We start from the raw sequence: 25,222 nt of genomic DNA, 5'->3' as shown, positions 1-25,222 counted from the left end.
AGAGGAATTGAAACACCCTTGCTGTTGTAAGTATGGATATGCTGCCAAGTGCCCAAATTTTGATCATGTGACTGAAGGGACTGCAATGGTCCTAACTTCGGGGAGGTATTCAGTGCTGCTGTAACTAAATAGTCACTGAACAAATGGTCATAACTCAACAACTATATTTTGTAATGAGCTCTTTTGGAAATGTTTCAATGCTCAAAACAGTCTTCCCAGCTTGAAGTATTTCCAGGATGGTTTAAGCAGACTGTTTCAGCAGAGGTGGCTGTTTGAAATTTGAAATGAGGGGAATTTCAAGCATTTTTCATAGTGCTATAGCCACTCCCTAGCATTAGGTCCTTGTACAAAGAAGCATGCTTATGTTTGCTCTGTAAATTATCGCTGCCTCAGAAATAGATATTTAGCTGCTCTGTATATGTGCAGTACACACCTATCCACTCTGTGGTACATTATTTCCAAAGCATTCCTAAATGCCACTTTCATCTTTTAACTGCATCGATAGCTTAATATACTGTATATGTCTAATTCCATTGAGAAAACCTAATGGAGAAAGCTTTATACTTAGCAGCCCACATTTGTTCTTTATGATCAGTGCTGTCATTCAACAGTGTCTGACTTGTAGCTAGAGCAGTGTTTCTCAACCTTGGCAACTTGAAGATGTCCGGACTTCAACTCCCAGAGTTCCCCAGCCAGCGAATGCTGGCTGGGGAATTCTGGGAGTTGAAGTCCAGACATCTTCAAGTTGCCAAGGTTGAGAAACACTGAGCTAGAGGCTGAAATTTTGGTGAACTGCCTTCTCACCATCATATTAATGAACTTTGGTCAGCTGAGAGGAACTGAGATTGCTGTAAGCTGTCTGCATGTTTAAACCAGAAGTGGTTAGCCACCTATTTTGGCAAATATCGACGAAGTATGATAGCACCATTATAAAAATGGAGGCAGTGCAACTACAAGACCCAGCATTACTGTGAATTATAATTTGTGAATAGAATACTATTTCCTTTGCCAGCTATGGTTAAATAAACTATAACAGCCCAGTATATGAGATGGTGGCAAACCTATGGTGCGGGTGTCAGAGGTGGCATGCAAAGTCCTCTGTGGGCATGCGAGCCGCTGCTCCAGCTCAGCTTTGCTGGGCATTCGCGGCTAACTGGTCTTCGGGTCTCTGCCATGCGTGCCTGGGAGGTGGGGCATATGCATGGGGGCCGCACGGGCATTGCATTGGGGTGGGGTTCGCATGCTTTGGGCACTCAGTCTGGAAAAGGTTAGCCATCACTGAGATAAGTCATTAATCTCATAAGGAGGTCTCCGTTCTCTCTTGTGTTTTCACAAAGCTTTAAAGACCAAGGGATTCAGAAAGTAAGGATCTGCTAAGCTAGGCACACAATATTTCAGATAGTTCAAAAGAGGTATGACGGTTTGCCAGCAGGAGAGAAAAAGACAGTAGAACAGGGATGTCAAACTTGCAATACGTCTTGTGACTTATCCAATATCTTAGGTAGATTAACACATAGCAACCTCAAGCATAGATAGAAGTAGCAGGGTTATTAAAAAGTATGTAATTGGAGCTGTAACAGGTATGCAAAGAGATCTAGTTCTGAGATCCTGCTGTTAGTTAATTGGTTAGTTAGTTTGATTGTTGTTGACCTCGTTATGGAAGCTTTGAGTGACAAATTCAGCCGAGTAAAATTTGTTTAGTGACCAAAGTTACGATGCCAAAAAAGTGATTTATGATCATTTTTCAAACTTATGACCGTTGCATCGTCCGCAGTGTCATGTAATCAAAATTCAGATGCTTGGCAATTGGCATGCATTTGTGACAGTTACAGTGCGCCAAGGTAATGTGATCATCTTTTGGAACCCTCTGACTAGCAAAGTCAATGGGGAAAGCCAGATTCACTTAACAAGCATGTTATTAACCGCATTGATTCACTTAAAAACTGTGGCAAGAAAGGTTGTAAAATGGGGCAAAATCCACTGTATTGCTTAGTAACAGAAATGTTGGGCTCAATCGCAGTCATAAATCAAGATGATTTGTATGAGAAAGTCTCCAACAGTTGAAGTCAAGCCTGGAAGCATCTAGAAATTTTGGGGAAATACAGAACATGTCCATTCTTACCATCCTGGGCTAGGCAGCATTCAGCTTTTCTCTCCTCATATAGTCATTCTGCTTTTGCCTGCTATGCCTTTAAGGTAAATCATCAGGAGTGCAAGACACCCACTTTTACAGATAGGCCTTCTAACAAGAGTTCAATTTGTAGGAACCAGACAATAGCTTTACAGTATTTGCATTTAATGAGAGCTTCAATGTGGTCGACTGCCATCTAGTGGTCATCCAGAGTTTTGCATCCCAGGTATGACATTCTAGTAAAGATTCAACCTGTTACTTACTTGTAGTGGGAAGTAGCTGTAGTCCCACCTCCTTAAAAAAAGAAAGATCCAATCACAGCCTGAAAAGTAATCATGAGATCTTGCTGCAAAGGGTGTTTTATGAGAACAAGTCAGAGCTGGTCATAGTTTATAATACAATATATTGAACTAGGATAGATACATTTGCAAAGTCTGTTCAACCTAAATTAGCTTAACATGTTGTGAAAATACCAGCCATAACTCCCAGAAAAATTGCAAAATCTACATTGAAAAGACCTATGTGGTCTCTAGAATCTCAGCTCTTTTGTTTTAAATCTTATAATGGTTCATCCTAAAGCTTGATACCTTAAGTTCCTCATTAACACATTAACTGTGGTAGGTTAATAATGAAAAGATTGGTGGCTTAAGAAATTAAGAAATCTCCAGAGAAGGCTCCTCCATAGGAGGGAAAAACAGGAGATCCAGGATGAGCTCAACAATAGCAGCAACATGAAAAGCTAACAAAACACCTCAGCTCCTTACTGGTCCCTTCCAAGTATCACAATTCTCACATCAATCCCAACACTGTTGCTGTGGCTGCTACTACAGCCATCTGAGCTACTGGCACTTTCCTGATAGTTTCCTGGTTGCTTATTTGTATCTTATGACTATCATTAAGTGTTGTACCTTATGATTCTTGACGAATGTATCTTGTCTTTTTATGTACACTGAAAGCATATGAACCAAAGACAAATTCCTTATGTGTCCAATCACTCTTGACCAATAAAGAATTCTATTCTATTCTATTCTATTCTATTCTATTCTATTCTTTACTAGGCCTGGAGCAGCCGCTAAAACGGGAGTGAAACATCTGGCGCCAAGTAAGCTTGGACCAGGCACCCATTGGCTGTCGCGGGTCAGCATGCAGGGAGGAGTCCCGCCGTTTTAAAGCCATGACATCACTTTCTTCAGAAGCGGCCTTTGGATGAGCGAGAAAGCGGGGAGATCGCCGCGGCGGCTGCAGGAAAATGCGGCGAGCCTCCTGCGGAGCGATCTCCGCTGTTTCGGTGGCACTAAGACCCGTTTGCCACGAGTAACATCGCGGGGTGAGTTGCGAAGGGAGAGGCGCCCGCTCCCTTCGCTGCTCTGCGGCTCTTTTCAGAGCATCCCCCTCCAAACGGCGGGTGGGTGGGTGGGGGTGTCACTCCCGTAGGCCGATTGCGTCGCCGGGGGACGGGGCGGGACGCGATCTTCGGCCGCTGCGCCAGATCCTCACTGTCTCTTGTTTGGGGGCCGCCTCCGAGCACCGAGGCCGCGCTTGTCCTTGAGGCCCCCATTGAGTTGCAGCGCAGGGCCTTAGAGCGGCCGAAGCCGGAGTGGGGTTTTTTCGGGGCGGGGGAGCCTAATAAATTTGAAGTGAAGGAAATGCAATCTGCCCCCTCCCCCCCATGCCGAGTTGTCCTTGCGCTTTAGTAGGGTAAGGGTACGTGTGCTGTAGGAAGCCAGTCAGCGGAGTTATTTTAGCAAGCCATGGGTACATAGTTTGGGGGCGAAATACTGATGCAGCAGAACCTGTGGATGCATCCACACGATACGTTCGTCCGTGGTTGACTCAGTCCATCTGCTTGGATTCGCGAGATGGACTGAACAGTAAACTCACGGGCTGGGTGCGCTCACTACGCAAAACTAACACGTGGTAGCTGCAGTTCAGTGGGTCACGCGAATGGTCTGTAGAGATTCTCAGTCATCCAGCTCATGGTTGTCCAACAGGAAGCAACTGGACTTTCCTGGTTTTTTTTCTTTGAAGGCGTTTCGCTTCTCATCCAAGAAGCTTCTTCAGCTCTGACAGGATAGTGGGGGGGGGGGGAGGGTGGAAGGAATATATTCGTTGCAGAGAGCTGGATGGTTGAAGCACTTGAAGGTTTATCTGTGTCCTCAAGGTCACTAGCTGAGTAGTGCTCCCAGTTCCTGCAAGTCTTCAATTTTTCCTCTGGAAATCCATTCCTACTTCCACCACCACCCCAAGGGTGCTCATTCCAAATTGTATAGCTAAAAGTTGTGCGAATGCAATTTCTGTAGGGTTTAAGAAGTGGAGCTCTCGCTACAAGTCATTTGCGCATCTGCTCAGAAAGCAGTCCCTCTGGATGGGTTTGTTTTCATCGTGGCATGGTTAAGCCATGGTTTGTGGATGAGCAACAGTTGTCTGCATTCACCCACGGCGCTAAGTTTTTAAAGTGGAGGGGTTTGGATTTAGTGATGATCCCAGCGGTGGAATTCAGAGAGACTGGAGTCAGTCGAGGCGGTTTATTTATAAGACAAACGAGCAGCTTGGATGCTGCGATCTATGGGACTGCCTTGCTTTAAGAAAGATTGACGAGTTTATGGGGCGAGATGTATAGGGATGTATTCATTTTAGACGCCTTTTGAGTTTTATGTTAGATGACACTTTAAGAGATTACTGTTTTAATTTTTTTTACATTATTGTATACTTTATTCATTAAACATGAAACTCAGCCATCTGAACATTCAAAAATGCATTACAAATACCAGTGACTGGTGCTAATGGTTGATACGGTTTGCTGCCAGCGTCCTAGGTATCAACCATTTAAATCATTATTATTATTATTATTATTATTATTATTATTATTATTATTAACAAATAATACAAACATAGTAAATACAGAAAAAGGGAAAAATTACAGTGCACCCCCGCCCCCCACCCTGGGACCTTTCCCCCCTATATTTCCTCTATAACAACTAAAAGACGTAATATATTTGTATGTATGTATGTATGTATGTATGTATGTATGTATGTTTGTTTGTTTGTTTGTTTTTAATGAACATTATACGCTTTTTAAACATGATCTTTCAGCCAAAGGGAGGCTATTTGACCCCAATAAACAAAACGGGAAGGTTATTTTATTCTGTGAGTATTTTTACGAGCCATTCTTCTATTTCGACTTCTTCCTTCCCGGCATTTTTATGCCCGGCATCCCTTAACCTCCGGAGCCAGTGGGTGGATTTTCCCCCTGTGGCAATGCAACCCTTTCCCTTTGAAGCCCGCGGACTCTCCCCCCCCCCCCCCCCGCACTTCCTCTCTCATCTGCCTCGCGCTGAGGAAAGGGTTCGATCCTCCTAAAGTTGAGCCCAATCCTTTCCGCGGCCGCTGCCAGTGATCTCCAGGAGGTCGTGGGATTCCTGTTTTGCTAAACGCGCCGTGGGTGCAGCAGTAACCGAGCAACGCACTGCGGGTGTGGGAGTGGAGACAAGGGGGAAAAAACGGTTTGGGGTTACTGAAACCTTTGAGTAAACTACATCCACTAGCCATTTGCATTCCAGCGGGGCAGCTTGTTTGGGTTTCCTGGGGCCCGGTATGTCCTGCCGCCTCTAATCCTGAAATGATCCTGAACATAAGGATCAGAATGCTTTCCATTTCCCAGTCTCTTATGATTGACATCTTGTGCTGAAAGGCTCTCTGATAGGTAGCAGGATCTGCTCTTTGCAGGCCTCTTTAGCAATAGCACTTAGAGCAGTAGTTCACAACCTGTGGGTCAGGACCCCTTTAGGGGTCAAAATACCCTTTCACAGGGGTCACCTAAGACCATTGGAAAACACATATTTTCAATGGTCTTAGGAACCAAGACACCAATGTTATGGTTGGGGGTCACCACAACATGAGGGTATTAAAGGGTTTTCCCAAAGGCATTGGGAAGGTTGAGAACCACTGACTTAGATTTATATACCGCTTGACAGTGCTTGACAGATAGCCCTCCCTAAGCAGTTTACAAAGTCACCATATTTACCCCCACAACCTGGGTCCTCATTTTACCCACCTCAGAAGGATGGAAGGCTGAGTCCACCTGGAGCCTGTCAAATTGCAGGCAGCTGGTGATCAGAAGAAGTAGGCTGCAGTACTGAACTGTAACCACTGTGCCACCGTGGCTCAATTGAAGAATATCAGCTGGCGATCTCCAGGGCAATGGCTGCCTTTACATAGCATGCTCAGCCCCACACCACAGTAGCTGGATCTGTACAACGTTTAGCTAAAACCAAACGAACCACACACTGAATGCACCCGCACAGCATACTAGGCCGAACTGCCAGTTAGTGGATAGCTGTATGCAGTGACTTTACTCAGCCAGAGTGTTGGGCTCAGAATGTTATAAAAAATGCACTAGGGAACTGACTTAATGAAACCATTATCCTCAACTTATGACCATAATTGAGCCCAAAATTTATGTTGCTAAGCGAAAAATTGGTTCAGTGAGTTTTGCCCTATGTTAAGACTTTTCTTAGCACATTTGTTAAGTGAATCACTGCAATTGTTATATTAATAACACAAATTGTTAAGTGAATCTGGTTTCTCCATTGACTTGGCTTGTCCAAAGTTGGCAAAAGGAGAATTGTATGACTCTGGGACACTGCAACCATCAAAAATATGAGTCGGTTGTCAAGTGTCCGAATGTAAATCACGTGACTATGGCGATGCTGCAGTGGTTGTAAGTGTGAAAAATGGTCATAAGCCACTTTTTTCAGTGCTGTTATAACTTCGAACGGTCACTAAACAAACTGTTGTAAGTTGAGGACTACCTGGGTTCGGTTAACCACAGGCAGCATTTTGAACAAAACCAGTAAGTTGTAGCATGTTTTGTTGCCTCATCCTTTGCTTGCTCTGTTGTGAACCCAGCCAGTGAATTCTATCAAACTTGTCAAGATCTGTCCACCTGCCTTGGTTTTTCCATATGCGAAATGCCTATAATGTGCGAGTGTGAGAAAGAGAGATTGTACATGCCTAGCTTCTTGTTTTATAAAGATGAAATTTGAAGGGTTTGTATGTACAGATTCTCTCTTTTGATAGCCATAAAATGTACAGGTAGTCCTTGATTTACAACGGTTCGTTTAGTGACTATTCAAAGTTACAACAGCACTGACAAAAGTGACATGATTGTTTTCCCACTTATGACTGTTGCAGCATCCCCAAGGCCATATGATCAAAATTCAGGTGCTTGGCAAGTGGTTCATATTTATGATGGTTGCAGTGTCCAAGGGTCATGTGGTCAGCTTTTGCGATCTTCTAAGTCAGGGCTCAGCAAACTGCGGCTCTGGAGCCGCATGTGGCTCTTTCCTCCCTCTGTTGCGGCTCCGTCACTGGTTGGCACCACAATTTTGAGAGGAGCTTCCGGCGGGGAGGGGGGGAGAAGCACAGTGCGCCAGGAGAAGACTCTATGGGAAGGGGAGGGTTTTCCAGTTGTCTCCACAATTGATAGGGCTTTCTGTTATGACAGGTAGAGGAAAAAATACGCCGCGCTAGGAGCAGACTCTATGGTGGAGGAACTGAACTTCCGGTCAGCTCCAGAATTGAACAGGGGGCTTCCGGTTAGGATCTTTGTGGCTCCCGGTGTTTTCTTTTCTGTGGGAAACGGGTCCAAATGGCTCTTTGAGTGTTTAAGTTTGCCGACCTCTGTTCTAAGTCAATGGGGAAGCCAGATTCATTTAACAACCATGTTACGAACTTAACAAATGCAATGATTCACTTAACAACTGTGGCAAGAAAAGTCAGGCAAACTCACTTAATAAATGTTTTACTTAGCAAAATACATTTTGGGCTCAATTGTGGTTGTAACTTGACTATCTGTAGCGAGAGAAGTTTTTTTCTTTGTGCAGTTAATCAGGATAGGGAGTCTGGGGGGGAGTAGAGTGGAAATACAGTATGTAAAGCATATCCATGTGTTCCTCCAATCCTTCATGATAAGTTTTTGGAAAGGGCTATGATATGAGATTTTATGTTTGTAAAACAGTTTATGTCCATCTGTGCTTGACACAAAAGTATTACAGATTGTTTGCATTTCTCTGTATATCTCATATTTCTTTTATGAATCTGATAGATCAGAAATCTCACAATGTTATGGAAAATGTGTGCTGTGATCTGCCAATTTGAAAAGTGCTCCCCAGTTTGCTTTTGCAGCCAGGGTTATCCATTGGAAATTTTATTCCAGCTCACTAATTAGCCATTTCAATTGGACTTTGTTTTTGCTTCTCAGCCCATGAGTTGTGAATACCGTATTTTTCGGACTATAAGATGCACCGATGTATAAGGCACACCAAGATTTCGAAGAGGTAAGTAAGAAAAAAAGGTTTTTGTCCTCTCCAGCCCTCAGGAGCACTCTGCAATCTTCAGCAAGGCTGGGGGGAAAGCAAAAATGCCCCTTTTTTGCAAAAAGGGGGCATTTTTGTCTTCCCCAGGCCCTGCAGAAGCCTGCAGAGTGCTTCTGGGGGCCAGGGGAAGGCAATAATGCCTCCATTTTTGCAAAAAAGGCCCATTTTTCATAAAAATGGGATGCGGGGGCGGGGCTTGGGAGGCCAAAACTGGCTGTATTCAGTGTATAAGAGGCACCAACATTTCCACGCTCTTTGGGGGGGGGAGGTGCATCTTATACTCTGAAAAATACGGTAAGTTGTGAATTGTAATGATATGTGTAATGACCTGGAGAGGTGGAGAGATGTGTAATGACCTGGGGAGATGGGGAAGAGCCACAGCTAGGGCACAAAAGCCTATCCCTCCAAAGAAACATGGGCATGGCAAAAAGGTCTCAAAAACATCCTCCCTAGTTTCTTCAGCTGTAAAGTTGATGGGAGAGAAATGTATGTTCGGGTTTGCAAGATTGATGTCAGCCTGCCTAGAGGTAGTCCAGGCAGGAAGCCTGACCAGATGGACTAATTCTACTTTACTCTAAGGATACATTATCCTGCCAGTCTGAAAATATATCTCTTCCCTACATTACAACTGAAGAAACTAGGGAGGGTCCCATCTGAGCTGTTTGTCCAATCCACATTCTGATGTTTCTCCTATTGTTCCCCTGGCTGTGTCTTTTCTCCATCTGCCAAGGTCATTTTCACATACCTTTTTAACTTTGAAGGGCTGAAATACATAGGTGACAGAACTTGTTTTTGTAATCTGGTTGCAAATCTATACATCCATGTGTGTGTGTGTGTGTGTGTGTGTGTGTGTATGTATGTATGTATGTATGTATGTATGTATGTATGTATGTATTTAGTGTCACAACCCCTGGTATGCCCCAATTATGGGAGGAAGCTAACTGCTTCCATATCTGTCAATCGGCTCGTCACAAGAGTCCATCACCCAGAAACCCAATATTTTTACTGTTGCCTTTTGTACAACAGTATACAAAAATACAACATATATATGTGTGTGTGTGTGTGTGTGTGTGTGTGTGTTTATTTGTGCTGATAAATAAATAAAGGGAGACTAGTATAGATCTATTTCAAGCTATTTAGCTCTCATCAGCTAGCCATACCCTTACTGGGATTCGAACCTGGGCTGTATTACATATTAGGCAGATGTGTTAACCACTAAGCCACAAGGTCCTCCTCCTTTATCAGCTGAGCCAGAGAAATAGGTAATTAGTGTCACAACATTTCCCTCACTTTATTTGTTGCCTAAGTTTTCATTTAAGAAGATGCGTAAATAGTAGGCTTCCAGGCTGAGAATGTGAATGGTTGCTGTCATCTATGCAAAGGTATCAGTCATGATTCTTTTCAAACCAAACATCTAGGATCCATGTGAATGACAACTGGCCTTTTGGGGCATGGACCCTTTCAGCCTTGCCTTGCCTCACCTGCTTCATCAGGAGTCAAAAGCTGAGCTCAGTTTTTAGCTGGGTTGCTGGAGGGGAATCAGAATTGCTGGAGACAAAGGGGGATTGTCTCTTCTCATATTGTCTCTTTTAAAATCCTTGTTTGAAATAAGCTCTGGGTAAGTGCAGGTGGTCCATGACTTATAACTACTTCCTTACTGACCAATCGAACATACAGCAGCACTTGTGACCGTTCATCACATGAACATTGAAGCATTCCCTGTGGTCACGTGATCAAAATTCAAATGCTTGGCAACTGGTTTATATTTATGGTGACTGCAGTGCCCCAGAGTCATGTGATCATCTTTTGCGACTTTCTGACAAGCAAACTCAATGAGGATGCCAGATTCACCCTGTTCACTCGGCAGCGAATCACTTAACAATTGGGGCAAGAAAAGTCATGCAATGGGGCAAAACTCACTTAACAACTGTCCCACTTAGCAACAGAAATTTTGGACTCGGTTGCAAGTCGAGGACTACCTATAAATTTGTATGAAATCTACTAGGGCTGCTCTCAGGTTTTGGAGGCTGGTCACTACTCCAAAATAGTTGTGTATGCATAGTGGATACATACAGACAATCAGTGTATGGTTCCCCTTGCACATATGTGCTAGTTGTTCCCGACTCTATGGGGTGGTGCTCATCTCTGTTTCTAAGCTGAAGAGCCAGCCTTGTCCAAAGATGTCTCTGTGGTCATGTGGACGGCATGACTAAATGCCGAAGGCGCACGGAACGCTGTTACCTTCCCACCAAAGGTGGTTCCTATTTTTCTACGTGCATTTTTTTACATGCTTTCAAACTGCTAGGTTGGCAGAAGTTGGGACAAGTAACATGAGCTCATTCCATTACGCGACACTAGGGATTCGAACCACCGAACTGCCAACCTTTCTGATCGGCCTGTAAAAGTAAAAGCTATGGTAGCTAATGTGCTCTTTCCCTCCTTGAAAGTTTGGCTCTGAAAGCTCATCTTGATGAGCGAAATGGTTTTAATCCATTTCTCTGCTTGGAACTGCTGGATCCCACTTGACCACATTTGATTCTGGGTTTCCATTTTAGGCAGGACTGCCTCCAATTATACCTGATTCAGAAACAGTGATTTTCCTAGAGGGAGTTGAAGTGAGTGGGGTTGAACGAAAGATTTTTAACAGGAACAGGTGGGTAGAGGCGACGTGAAGGGGCCAATCAAGTAATTTGAATTAGTTATAGCGAGGGGATGAGAACTCTTACGGAATAATCATTGCTAAGATTCACAAAGGAACGTGTTCTTACAGCTGAGGTGGTCTCAGTCTGGGAAAACCCGCACTTCTCAAAACTATTCCTTTTTTGCATTTGCTGTGGAAATAAACAGTAGGAGCGAGAAACCGTGAACATCTGTAAAGGTGGGACCGAACACATTTATTTATTTGTTTGTTTATTTATTTATTTATTTCGCTGCACATCTCCTCTGAGAGATGACTCTTACAGTACATCCCCACTATCTGAGGCTTATTTTGAGGAGTTTATTTTAAAACCAGGTTCTGCATTTCAGGAGGAGTGTCGCTCGTGGTGATGGTGCCCGTAGGGCTCTCGAGACCCCTGGTTTCTCTACTGAACACAGAGAAGGAAGGGTATTCCAGGAGGGTCTTTTGTTTTTTCTCTCCCACAAGGCTGCTGTCTGGCCAGCTGCCAATTCAGTGCCTTAGTCTGTGACCTCGTTTTCTCAAGTGGCATCTGCCAGGGTGGAGAGAGGGTTTTTTTCCTCCATCCGTGCCTGGCATGCAGTGGGCCCAGAAGACCAGGGTTTCCTCCAGGAGTTGGGTGTCCTGGGTCTTGTGACTTCAGGAGCCCTCCTCCCAACCTTACATTCTCTGGATGGCTTGAACTGCAATTCCCCTAGCAGCCCATATTAAGTAAGTGAGGACAGCCATAATCCCAGGCGTCGTCCTTTGTTTCTCCACAAGAGCAATTGCAGAGGGATCTTGGGAATTCATTTTCTTTCTAACTGAGCCTCTCACACAGCCGCTCAGTGACAAGCACCAGAGTAAGCTGTCTCTTCCCCAGAAAGGCTTGAAGGATGAGTTTCTTCGGGAAGAAAAAAAAAAGCTTGGTATGCTATGATGGTGTTGCTTCTTTTTTGTTGCAATTTAGATAGTAGATCTAATCCAGGGACAAAGAGAGGCTTTCAGAAGAGTCTTTCCTCTCATTCCACCCGGCCACCCTCTCCAGCAATCTGGACTCTTAAAAAAGAGCTTGTTCTGACCTAGGCTTCCTAAGAGCATGAAGCAAACTCCTTGTCAAAAACAAAAAAAATCCTTTTATTAATTGACTGTGAATTCTGGTCATTCACATCCAGCAAAGTCTTCGACGGAAGATTTACAGTCACAGACCTTATTGGCTTGGAGAGTTGACAGGCCAATATCTGCAAAACTTGGCAAGGAGTCTCAGAGAGTCACGAACCAATTAAGCGAACCACTTGCCTCCTGCAAACTCCGCTCCCCTTTCCCTCCTCTTTTATTTCCTCTGGGAGGGGCCAGTCATCGTGCACCTGTGGCCTTACTCCCTGTTCTTTAGCTGCTCCCTTTGTCTGGCAACTCTGCACATGTGCACACTGGGAACAGGCTCCAGCTGTCTGTCTGCCTCACTGATGTCTGACCCTGAAGGCAGCTGATAACTGGCATACACCTCTGCCCTCCACCCCTCTGCCTCTGACACAGAGCCCTCATCAGAGCCTTCCCCAGACTCCAGGACTGTCCCATGTTCCTCCCCAAGCTCCCCACTGTCCAAATCTGCTGCCAGCTCTTCTGGCCGCTGGTGGGCCACAACACAGCTTCTCCTTTTGTTATTACAGATAGTCCTTGATTTATGACCATCAAGACCATCGTAAAGCAGGTCATGGGACTGTACCCAATTTTTATGACTTTTTTTGTGGCAGTCATGAAATAAATGCTGCAGTGGTTAAGGGAACACTACTTTTGTTAAATGAACCCATTGCTGCCAGGGGGAGGTTTTTATTTTTTTTGCTAGAACAGCGTGAATTCCAGAATGCCAATTTCTGGGGGGAAACGTAAATAGTGGCCCCATGACTGCAAATGACCGTAAATGCAGACCAGCTGCCAAGCACAAATAATCTGGTCACGTAACAGTGGAGTACGTTGGATTTCGGAACTTGAAATCCTGGTCGTAAGTCCCTTTTTCAGGTCTGTTGTAACTTTAAACAGTTGGTAAGTGACCGGTTACAAGTTGAGGACTACCTGTATCAGAGCCATAGGTAAAGGTAAAGGTTCCTCTCGCACACATATGTAGTCGTTCCCAAATCTAGGGGGCGATGCTCATCTCTGTTTCAAAGTCAAAGAGCCAGCGCTGTCCGAAGACTTCTCGATGGTCATGTGGCTGGTATGACTAAATGCCGAAGGTGCACGGAAAGCTGTTACCTTCCCACCAAAGTGGTCCCTATTTTTCTACTTGCATTTTTACATGCTTTCGAATTGCTAGGTTGGCAGAAGCTGGGACAAGCAACGGGAGCTCCCTCCGTCACGTGATGCTAGGGCTCGAACTGCTGAACTGCCAACCTTTGTGATCGACAAACTCAGGGTTTTAGCCACTCAGCCACCGCGTCCCTATCTAAGCCATACTTAGGCTTTATTCATTTTATTTATTCAAGTTCTCTATTACTTCCCATACAAGTGTATTTGGAAACTCTTTAACAAATATAACCTACCCTTTTGTCATTTTCCAGGTCCAAACTGCTTTGCTGAAAAGGTAGCCTCCTAATTTTCAGGTTGCCTGACCCAGTAAGATTGGAAGCCAATGAATTGTAGGAGGGGATTTGTGCAGAGATACAGTGAGCATTTGATTTTGTGTGTGTGTGTGTGTGTGTAAATGTGTTTTTATTTTCCATTTTCATTTTCGTACAGTCACATATATACTGTGCATAACTGGGGCCATATAACATTAAACAATAAACACAGCCATTCCTCTTGTCAACAATACCCCCCAAAATAAAAACCCTATGTACCTCTTCGACCCTCCATACCCTTTCTTTCGCCCCCCTCCAACTTTCCATCTTCCCTAGTGAACATTTGATTTTGACACCCAATATTCTGCTATATTTCTTCACCAAGAGGTCACCCAACTCCATCTCATTTTGCAGAACCATCAGATGCTGGGATCAGCTAACTAGAAGGAGGTCGAGATGTACACAAACGCTCTGGGCAACTTCCTCTGTGCCTACTTATTGTGCATTGCATTTAAACATTTATTTGCAGCCATGGGTTTTAGCCAAAATTAAAATAAAATCACCTCAATCCACACCAGTTTGATACATCCCCTCTTATGTTAACAGCACTATTGCTCAGGATGTGTTTTTGCATCTTCCCTGCTGCCATTGCAAACAATGCAACTGTTATTGTGAGTTTACTAAAGGTCTTACTGAATTAGTTCACTCCTTGTAGCACGTGGATTGGATGCGTGGCTTTGAATGGAGATGAAGCTGGGCGCCTGGTTGTTCCTTTCAGCTACAGTTTAGAGACTCCATCCTGTCTGGTCAGATCAATTTTGCAGGCCCACCAGTGGAGTCGTGTGCTGTTTACTTAGTTTTTTAAGCTGTTCCACAAACAGCCTCTCTTTGGACTCAGCTTACAAATTGGTTGTCTTGTGCATCGCAGCCAGTGAAAAAGTGGAGAAAGACATTCTCTTTCCCCTTTGATTAAGTTATTGGACCTTCTGCCCCCCCCCTCCTTCCTTCCCAGCTCCCTTATCCTGATCCCCACTGAAACTGTTGGTTGTGGGGTGACAGAGGGGCACTTTCATGCCCTTGTTCTCTTCACAATTGCTGGCTTTCCTTTTCCTTACAGACAGCATCTCACTTCCCCCATTCTTTGGTTGATGTGGTGCCATTTCCTGCCATTACTGTTTGGGTGGGGAGAGGGAGAATGGGATGAGGGGGGAGGTGGATCTTTGAACAACCAGGAAACAAGAGAGCAAAACTTTTTGGGTTAATTCAACTGAAACTAGTGGGGGAGGCAAGCTGGGATGCTGCTTGAACAATAGGCTCCAATCCATTTCAGTGTAGATAGTGGGAGAAGATAGAAGTAGTCAGCACTTAATTCCTAAGGATGGTGATGCTGTGATTCCAGCCAGCCCTTCTTGCTAATTCAGCAGCATGACTACCTCCCTAACCAGAGGTCAGATGGGGTAAACCTTTATTGTTAGGAGGTTTGCACTACATAAGAAAGCCAGTTTGCTGTATTGGTTAAGGCACCTCGGTTTCTAAGGGTAGAAACTGAGAGGAGTCTCGTTCTAGTGCCACCTTGGCATAAAACCAGTTGGGTGACTTAGTTTGTTTGGAGATTGCAGAGGCTGAGAGTGCCACAACTCTAGTGGAAACTGCAACTAGATAACCAAATTAATTTAGTTCAGTGTAAGAAGTTAGATGTTCCTTTGTCTATACCATGTTTTCCCGAAAATAAGACATGGTCTTACTTTCTTTTGACTCCCCCCCAAAAAATAAGCCCTTGGCCTTATTTTCGGGGAGCTTATTATTTTTGAGGTGCAGGAGGCTCCTTAACTTCAGCCCACAGCCTTTGGATCAGCTGATCCAGAGAGGGACGGAAGTTCTGATTCTGCCACAGTCTTGCCAGCCCTGGCATCCTTGGCCTGCTGCTCTCTTTATGGCCGCCAGTAAGAGAAGGGGCATGGTAGCTAACGTTTGCGCGAGCGGCCTCCACAAGGCCGTTCCGCGTGGATGGCAGGTGCATGTGGGGCACGTGGAGCATGCTCCCCACCTCCCCCCAGGAAATGGCGGGGAACGGCTGAGCATGTGTTTAAATATTTTAGGGGAGGGCTTATTTTCAGGGAAACATGGTAGGTGATGGAATTTGGGAAGGGGGAAGATGGGACGGCATTGAGCTTGAGTTACTTGTTGGAGCAATCTTCTTTATGTATTAATAAAAAATAAATACAGGTAGTCCTCGACTCACCTGAGTCCAAAATTTCTGTAGCTAAGTGAGACGTTTGTTAAGTGAGTTTTGTCCCATTTTATGACCTTTCTTACCATAGTTGTTAAGTGAATCTGGCCTTCCCATTGATTTTGTCAGACGGTTGCAAAAGGTGATCACATGATCCCGGGACCCTGTAACCGTCATAAATATGAGTCAGTTGCCAGGTGTCTGAATTTTGATCACATGACCATGGGGGGGTGCTGCAATGGACATAAGTGTGAAAAACGGTCATAAGTCATTTTTTGTAAATTAGAATGGTCACTAAAGGAACTGTTGTAAGTCGAGGACTATCTGTAGTGACCCAGTTTGGAAAAGGAAAAAGGAAAGGAAAGGACTTCTGATCTCCTTGGCTTCATCAGGGTGTGAATCTGAAAAAACAACCTTCCCTTGTGCTGAGTGTTAATGATCTTGGAACCTTTCCCAGCCAAACAGAATGAAAACTCTGGAACTGAAGGAAGCAGCTTGGGGAGACATCTTTAAGATATATGCTGTCTAACTGGATGGGAATCTAAACTCAGCATTCACACAAGATACTTAAAACATACAGTATGCAAATGCAGTGGACTGATGATGCTATTATCCAGGCCACGGATCCAGCTGAACGGATGGATTGGCATGTGTGGAGCTGGTAATCCTATCCTCACTCCAGTTGTGCTGTTATGATATTAATATGGAATAATGGTGAATAAAGCCGCCCAGCAATTTGTTACTGTAAAGCAGTTTTCTCCAGCCTGGGCCTTTTAGATTTGTTGGTCTCTAAGGATGTTGGGGTTGTAGTCCAGCATCATCTAGGTCAGTGAAGGCTAACCTTTTTGTTGTCGCATGCTGAAAGGGCAACAGTGCATGTGCGCGCCCACACCCATAATGCAATGTTTGTGCGCTGCCACCCCTCCTGCCCAATGCCAGTTCAGTTCAACTCCTGGTATCTTCAGGTAAGCCTGGGAAAGAATGATGTCTGGAGAATGTTGCTATAGGCCAGGGGTCAGCAAACGTAAACACTCAAAGAGCCATTTGGACCCATTTCCCACAGAAAAGAAAACAGTGGGAGCCACAAAGGTCCTAACCGGAAGCTCCCTGTTCAATTCTGGAGCTGACCGGAAGTTCAGTTCCCCCACCATAGAGTCTCCTCCTAGCGCGGCATACTTTTTCCTCTACCTGTCATAACCGAAAGCCCTATCAATTGTGGAGACAACTGGAAAACCCTCCCCTTCCCATAGAGTCTTCTTCTGGCGCACTGTGCTTCTCCCCTCCCCCCTACCAGAAGCTCCTCTCAAAATTGTGCCGACTAGTGATGGAGCCGCAACAGAGGGAGGAAAGAGCCACATGCGGCTCCAGAGCCACACTTTGCTGACCCCTGCTATAGGCAATTCCAGATTTTGAACTTTGGCCCCCATCAGCTCAACTATCCTGCTTAATGGCAACGGGGGTAAGGATTGCCCATCTCCTGCCCTGCCTCCCTAGGCAATGCTGCCCTGATTCAATGCAGGTGAGTTCCTAAGCAGGCTTCTTGCTTTTCACTCATTTTTTCTAGGCATGAGTGAATACTCTCCCCCCCCCCCCCCCCCGAGTTTAAATGATGAACAAAAAAACCAGGCATTGGAACTGGTATGCCTTGATGAAAGTCAACATTGCCCTCTTTCATGAATAAGTATGTGATCCCTTATGCACAGGGATCGTCCCTTGTCGGGTTCTGTGTTTTCATTCTATCTCCATCTGGTACCTCCTGCATATGCCATTAGGTATCATGATTAGGAATTCATAGTTGCTTTAGGTTTTGACATGTTTTTCCTCCCTAATTCTTCTCCATTGTCTCTTATTTTTCTTTCTTCCATTCAATCAGAGACTCGGAGACTGCCTGGACAAACCTCTGCAATTTTCTTGGCAAAGTTTTTTTTCAGAAATGATTGGCCATTGCCTCTTTCCTAGGTCACCCAGCTGGATTTGTGTTAAGACAGGACTAGAAATCATGGTATGCAGGTTTCTAGCCTGATGCCTTAACCATTACATCAAACTGGCTCTCCCATCACCCTTTGAATCAGGACTGAACTTGTTTGGTGAATGTGGAACTTTAACTGAGAATTGCCTCCTGTGCTTAAAATTCCGCTACCATGAGTTTTACCAATGGTTTCTCCATCTTCAGCTTTTCTTCCTGAGGCTGTAACTAGGAAATGTCATGCTTCTTGTGACATGGTTGTCTGTCTGTCTGTGTCTATCTATCTATCTATCTATCTATCTATCTATCTATCTATCTATCTATCTATCTATCTATCTATCTATCTATCATCTATCATCCATCCATCCATCCATCCATCCATCCATCCATCCATCCATCCATCTATCTATCTATCTATCTATCTATCTATCTATCTATCTATCTATCTATCTACAGTACATCATTTCATTCATCTTACCCATCTATCCACTTACTATGCAATTATTGGTGGCTAACAACCAACCAAAACATCAAGAATATAACACAAACAATAAGAAGTAAAATACAGGTAGTCTTTGACTTCAGACTACAATTCAGCCCAGAATTTATATTGCTATGTGAGACATTTGTCAAGAGAATTTTGGCCCATATTACTATCTTTCTTGCCACTGTTTGTTAAGTGAAACCACTGGAGCTGTTAAGTTAGTAACAGAGTTGTTCAGTGAATCTGGCTTCCCCATTGACTTTGCTTGTCAGAAGGTCACAAAAGCTGTTTGCATGACCCCAGGACATTGCAACTGAATATGAATATGGATATGAATCAGACTATGAATATGAATCAATTGCCAAGCATCCAAATTTTGATCAAAACTCACTTTTTTCAGTGCTTTTTGATTGAATGGTCACTAAATGAACTGTTGTAGGTCAAGAACTAGGGACATGGTGTCTCAGTGGCTAAAGATGCTGAGCTTGTCAATCAGAAAGTTCAGCGGTTTGAATCCCTAGCGCTGCGTAACAGAATGAGCTCCCGTTACTTGTCCCAGCGTCTCCAACCTAGCAGTTCGAAAGCACGTAAAAATGCAAGTAGAAAAATAGGAACCACCTTTAGTAGGAAGGTAACAGCATTCCGTATGCCTTCGGCATCTAGTCATACCGGCCACATGACCACGGAGACTTCTTTGGGCAGCGCTGGCTCTTCGGCTTTGAAACGGAGATGAGCACCGCCCCCTAGAGTCAGGAACGACTAGCACATATGTGCGAGGGGAACTTTTACCTTTTAAGAAGGACTACCTGTATACTAGAGGCAGCCGCTGTAACTATAACTAATCATCTCTGTAGGCAATCACATAAGCCACTACAACAGGCTCACCACCTAAGTTACTTGTTGGCCCAGTGCCTGGGAGGGCCTGGGTCTTCAAAGCCTTACAAAAAGGGATAGCCGAGTTCAATTCCTGGTTGATCCAGAGCGCCCAGGATTCAACTGATTCTCCAGTGTGGTTCAGATAAATGATTAATCTTGTCTTCTATCTAGAGGAAGGGATGGTGGGGGAGAACAAGGCAGATGTGGGTTAACTTGAGCTTTTTGGAGGAAAGGCAGGATAAAACCAGCGATTAAATAAATCGTAAAGCTGATCATCAAATGTGGTACAGATTGCTTATCCTTTAACATTAGTGATGAAATGGAGGAGGGTTAAGGACCGTGCAGAGAGAAGATTTGTTTGGCTCCTGCGGTGCACTGGCTATATAGCCTTTGTCAAGACCCTGTTCTTGGCTGCTTCCCAAATTCCCCTTTAATATAGAGATAACAGGGATCTGGTGGGATATTGCTCATAAGAGCCTTTGACTGTGTGAAAACGTTATATAAAAAAACCACACATCAAGTTTCTTATCCCCTGCTTTTACCCAGAGTGGTAGGTGGATAATCATGAGAGAATAAAATGATGAAGGGCCTTGTGTATGGGAGACACATACTCATTCCTTGTCTGCAATTTCCCCCTTTCTGCTCAGTGTGGAGACACGGCATTGTGACCAGTTGTGGCTATAAATAAACAGATGTATGCCAACCTGAGGCTCTGCTGCTATTTTTGCTCCGCTGTAGTAATTGTTGTGGCTGGGTCTTCAGAGGACAAGCACATATGCTTTTGTTTTACTTCACATCTTGACACAATTTTATTATTAGAACTTGGGGCTGACGGTCCCATTCCAAGTGCTTTGAGAGGGATGGGATCCATCTTAATTTTATATAGGTGGGACCCAGTACTTTGAAATAAATGAAGCTGTTCTCTTTTATTGGGTTTGGTTTTTAATTTCCTGCTATATTTTCCAAAATTGTACATTGGGCAGTCTGGTTGAAATTCTTCTCTCTCTCCCTTTCCTTCCTTCCCTCCTCCTCTCTCTCTCCGTCCCTCCCAGTGGTGGGTTTCTACTGGTTTGGCCGATTCGGCTGAATCAATAGTAGTTTGGCTGTCTGGGTTGCTGGAACCGGCAGCGACCCAGGCCTGCCACACCCTCAAACCGGTTCTCCGGGCGGCGACATAGGCGCCACATTTTGCTTTTTGCTTCTGCACATGTGCAGAGCAATTTTTATTGCACTGTGCATGAGTGTGCAAAGGGCACCCACAAGCGAACCAGCAGTAGTGCCTGCCGGAACCCCCCCCCCTGTCCCCCCCCCGTGTGTGTGTGTTGCTAAATTTGTGAATTATTCCATTATCTATTTGGCCAAATTTGGGACATGAGCTCTTTAGGTGGCCAGCTTGGCCTTCCTGTTTAGTAGGAAACAGTACCGTATGTGATCCTCTTTTTGCTACTTTTTGCTGCTTAAATATTAAATAAAATCATTTGTTACTATTCAGAAAAAGTTGCCTTTGGCTCTTGAATAACATGCACTGGCACATCCCACTTCTTGGAATGTAGCACCGTGTAGGACGAAAGAGAGAGTACTGCGGAATTCATCACCTTGGGACATTCTGATGGGCAGCAGTAGTAAGGCAGCATCAAATCTAGCCGCCTGGAGAAGGCTGAGCAAAATGAAAGCAACTGACTAACAACCACTGCTGGGGTAAACTGAGAAAAAAAAAACTGTCTTCAGGAAAGGAAAAAAGCTGCTGAGTGAGAAGATGGCTGACGGTCTGAATCAGCACGGCATTTCTTACCTTGATGGAATGGTTCTGAGTAATGGCTTTTCACAGCAAACTGCGGCACAAGCAAGCCTTGAGCAAAAAGATGTACAAATACATGATGGAAGTGGAATTGAGGATTTATGAAAAACATATTTATGATTCACACCAGAACATGTCAGGATGTGAAATGACATGAGAGGATTCTTTGTGTCCTCAGGGGATTTTGCTGAGTGCTATCCAAGGCTGGTGCATTCACTCTCCCAGCCAAAGGACTGGGTTTTTCAGCATCTGAGAAACAGACTAACCGTTCATTTATCTTATATGTATCATGTGTTTGACAGCAGCATATGAATTTGCACACTGTAGTTGCAATGACAAGGCAGGCCTCTGCGTAAGAGCTAAAAGTCACACAGCGGTACCGCCAGTTTTACTTGTCTTGAAAGCTTCTTGAAAGGTTTTTTTTTAAAGTCTCACAATGGAGAAATAGTTAATGATATGGGAAATGGCTGAACCAAGATACAGTTTAGGGTCTTATTTGTTGATTTTTGGCTTTTAGGCTGCTCCATTTCCAATGTTATAAAGTGCCTGTTTCCCGGAAAATAAGACCTCCCCGGACAATAAGTCCAACCGGGCTTTTGAGTGCATATGTGAAAATAAGCCCTCCCTGAAAATACTGCAACACAGCAGCAGCCAACCATGCCCGTTGCTACCTGCACCTCAAAAATAATAAGACCTCTCCAAAAATAAGGCCAAGCGCTTATTTTGGGGGTCAAAAGAAAATAAGTCTGTCTTATTGTCGGGGAAACACAGTAGCATGTGTGAACCAAGCCACTCACCAAGCTATGATTAAGCAAAGGATGGCATGAATTCAATTCCAGTCTTTAAAGCCTCAAAAGTGGCTTACTGGGCATTTTATTCAAAGAATCCGATCATATGCCTTAGATCAGTGTTTCTCAACCATGGCAACTTGAAGATGTCCCGACTTCAACTCCCAGAATTCCCCAGCCAGCGGAGTTGAAGTTCGGACATCTTCAAGTTGCCAAGGTTGAGAAACACTGCCTTAGATGGTACAAGACCACAAAGCAGGGATCCCCAACCCACAGTCCGTGGCCCAATATCGGGCTGTGGCCCATTTGGAACCGGCCCATGCAAGTGGCAGGTGACGGCGCATGAGCACTCCATTTATGTAAGCAGTGGGCGTGTGTGCGAAACTATCCCCTCCCCACCCCCACAATTGCTGCCGCCACTGCCAGTCTGCAGAGCCGAAAAGACTGGGGACCGCTGTCTAATTCCCATAGCCGCATCTTCCTTGGGTGCATTTGTTATCAGTGAAAGGAGCTGGGGGGGGGAGGCATATATCTGTTCCAATCTGTATGCATAAGGCTGGGTTCTGTGTGCAGACACATATAATTCCATGTCAGGACTTGGAGAGCAGGATATTTAATTCTGTGTAGCCCCTTGTATGGGTAGGATTTAGCCTCTGACCCCCTTTATGCTTTGTTTGAATGTCTGCGGGGTGTGTGTGTGTGTGTGTCTATGTGTATTGGGAGTTCATTTTCAAATAGTAGGGTGTCTGTTTCTTAAACAACCCAAAATCTTACGGAAGAGAGCAAATTCTTGATGACTTCTGCTTAAATGAAAGGATTAGTTGAAAAGGATGCTGCCTGGCTCTTTGTTCAGGCTTCAGCTCAGCCGCAGCACTTCCAGCCACGCAACGTTCATTCTTTATTCTTTCTCTCGCTCTTTTCTCCCCTGGGCCTATTTCTGCACTGATTCTGGTTCAAATTATCTGGATTAGTCATTTAAAGATGTGCGTGTATATTATGCTTCACTTGCAGAACATGCTTGTTTTTTTCAGTTGCCAGGCTTGTGGCATCCAAACCCATGGGCTGTATCCCACATAAGGCCTAGGTCAGGGGCCGGCAACCTTAAACACTCAAAGAGCCATTTGGACCCATCCAAAACATCGGGAGCCACAAAACCCTTTTGACATCTAAAAGGAAGATAGCACTGCATATAATATTTTTTTTTTTTACCTTTTATGCTATGTATAAAAAAAATGATAGTGTGTTGCATTTATGAAATCAATGAACTGCTACAGAGAAAACAAATTTTTATTTTTGCATGCAACAAAAACATTTTCAACTCTGGAGAAAAAAAAGATGGGTTGAAAATCTCAATAAATTGTGTGCTGGCGGTTGGCAGTTGTGACGCACATTTTGAGCAACAGGGAGCCGCAGCAGAGGGATGAAGAGCCACATGCGGCTCTAGAGCCGCAGGTTCCAGATCCCTGGCCTAGGTGGATGGTACTTTGGATATAATTCAAATTAGGGTGACGACAGAAAATGAGGCTGGTCAAAGCTCCTTTCTCAATATATATTTGGCCTTATTTGGTTGTTTTATCTCCACTTTATCTATCCATATACTTTCTACGGTATTAATAGATGTTTTTCTTAGGGGCTTGAGAAGTGTGGAATAATAGTATGAATCATTCTTAAAGCAACAAATCCGTCTGGATCTAATTCCATTGCTCCTTCCCACCGCCCAATCTGCCTGGTATTTCTTTAAATCCTCTGGGTTTCACCTTGTCAGTCCACGTGGATATTTTTTTAAAAATCTATAAGCAAAAGGGAGAGCAGCTTTGGCATCATTGGTGCTCTTTGAGCTTGGCTGTTTGCTTGCAGACATTGAATTACCTAACTAGGTAACATCATCAGATATGGTGAATGTGGAATTTGCTCTTCGTTTACGTACAGTAGCTAGCCCTGCCTGTGTTGGTGGTGGGGTGGTGGGTTTTTTCCCTTGCTAGCTCCTTGATTAGCGTATTTTCTATTTGATTGTTTGTCTCTGTGGTCGTTCCTTGATTAGGATATTGTACATATCTTGGCCTTCAGTTGTAGGCAGCTTTCCACAACTGAAATTCAAGAGATGGGGGAACAATTTGTCTTCTCTTTGTGGAGAGAGACGGTTGCGCTTTGTGTTTTTTCATCGTCTGAAAATAAGTTTGATTGAGACAAATGCCATCTTGATCCTTATTATGTTACAGAGCCCAGGGCGGGGGAAAAAACCCTGTTCATAAACTTTGCGCTTTTGCCTCTCACATTCTCTTGATATCACTCCTGCTCCCTGGGCTGAAGCACAAAACATCAGCAGAGCTCCAACTCACCATAGAAGCAAAGCTACACTGATAACAGATTTTTCTGTTTTTTGTGGGGACTCTCTAGGGAATACCAAGGCCATATGTCATTCTGGGCAGGTGATAAAACCTGTTTGAAGATGGCAGTGGCGAACTGCTTCAATATTGTTTCCAGGAAAACTAATAAAAGGGAGTTTTTACCTTTCCTGTTGGGGCTGCCATTTTCTCCTGTCCCTCTCTGTTGTACAGTGTCTTGGTTTGAATTAGGAGGCATAAAGGGAACTAGCAGACCTTCTAAGTCGAATGAGGCAAATGACTTCTCCAAAATAGCACAAGCAATCTAAAGTAGAATTGGAAAATTTGTATTATTTATGGATGGCGATGGTGATTCAGCCGAGAATTGGGAAGGACATTGGGGTTCACGTTTTTCTGGAAATCTTGTTTAATCCATTTCTGGAATAGCTGCAGGCTGCAAAGAGGATATATTTCGTTTTCTGAATGCTCCTGTGCCTATGTCCAGAGGGCTGAAAATGAAACGTGTATGTACTCATATTATGTGAGCATCTGCATAATTTCGTAGTTATTTATTTATTTTGTCATATTACAGGTGGAGACCCTTTGAGACCTGTATGCAACGTAATTTCATTTTAATTTATGCTGATTAGTGCACATTCAAAGTGACAATAAAGTTACTCTAAGTCTAAACCTATCCCATCTCCGTACCTCACATTGCAATGAGGACTGGAAACATGGGGTGAAATGGATGTTCCATGTTAACCTCCAGGGTTATCTTTTGAGAGTTTATCTGACCTAATGCCCAAAGTAAGCCTCCTAAGAACGTGGCTTGAAGAACGAAAACAAAACCAGCCCTAGCTTCCACCTTAACCAAAATCCCAGCCTAATTTTGAATCAGCATGTCTAGCTCAGCGTGATGTGTTAAAAATGAATGTGCTTGGGACAGCAGAAAATCAGTGTAAATCTTCCAAGAGTTCTTCATGGCTTGCTGACCAATCTAAGGGGGCAATAATATTATGTGTATCCTAGCAGCA

At 44.2% G+C, this 25,222-nt stretch overlaps 1 protein-coding gene across 2 annotated transcripts in view; it reads left to right on the top strand.

The window, feature by feature from the left end:
- Positions 1 to 3,324: 3,324 nt before the first annotated feature.
- NCKAP5L (NCK associated protein 5 like) overlaps positions 3,325 to 25,222 on the top strand; it is a 58,134-nt gene continuing 36,236 nt past the window's right edge. For both annotated transcript variants that reach the window (XM_087710463.1, XM_087710459.1), the window contains exon 1: positions 3,325 to 3,458. The gene's annotated coding sequence lies outside the window, so the exon portion shown is untranslated. The remainder of the gene's footprint in view (positions 3,459 to 25,222) is intronic.

The sequence above is a fragment of the Thamnophis sirtalis genome, unplaced genomic scaffold (genome assembly GCF_051295495.1).
Source record: "Thamnophis sirtalis isolate CommonGarterSnake01/CBP01778 unplaced genomic scaffold, rThaSir2_p1.2 scaffold_3, whole genome shotgun sequence".
NCBI classification, from domain to species: domain Eukaryota; kingdom Metazoa; phylum Chordata; class Lepidosauria; order Squamata; family Natricidae; genus Thamnophis; species Thamnophis sirtalis.
Note: the sequence above shows the minus strand (reverse complement) of the source record. Positions and strands in the feature narration are given on the sequence as shown.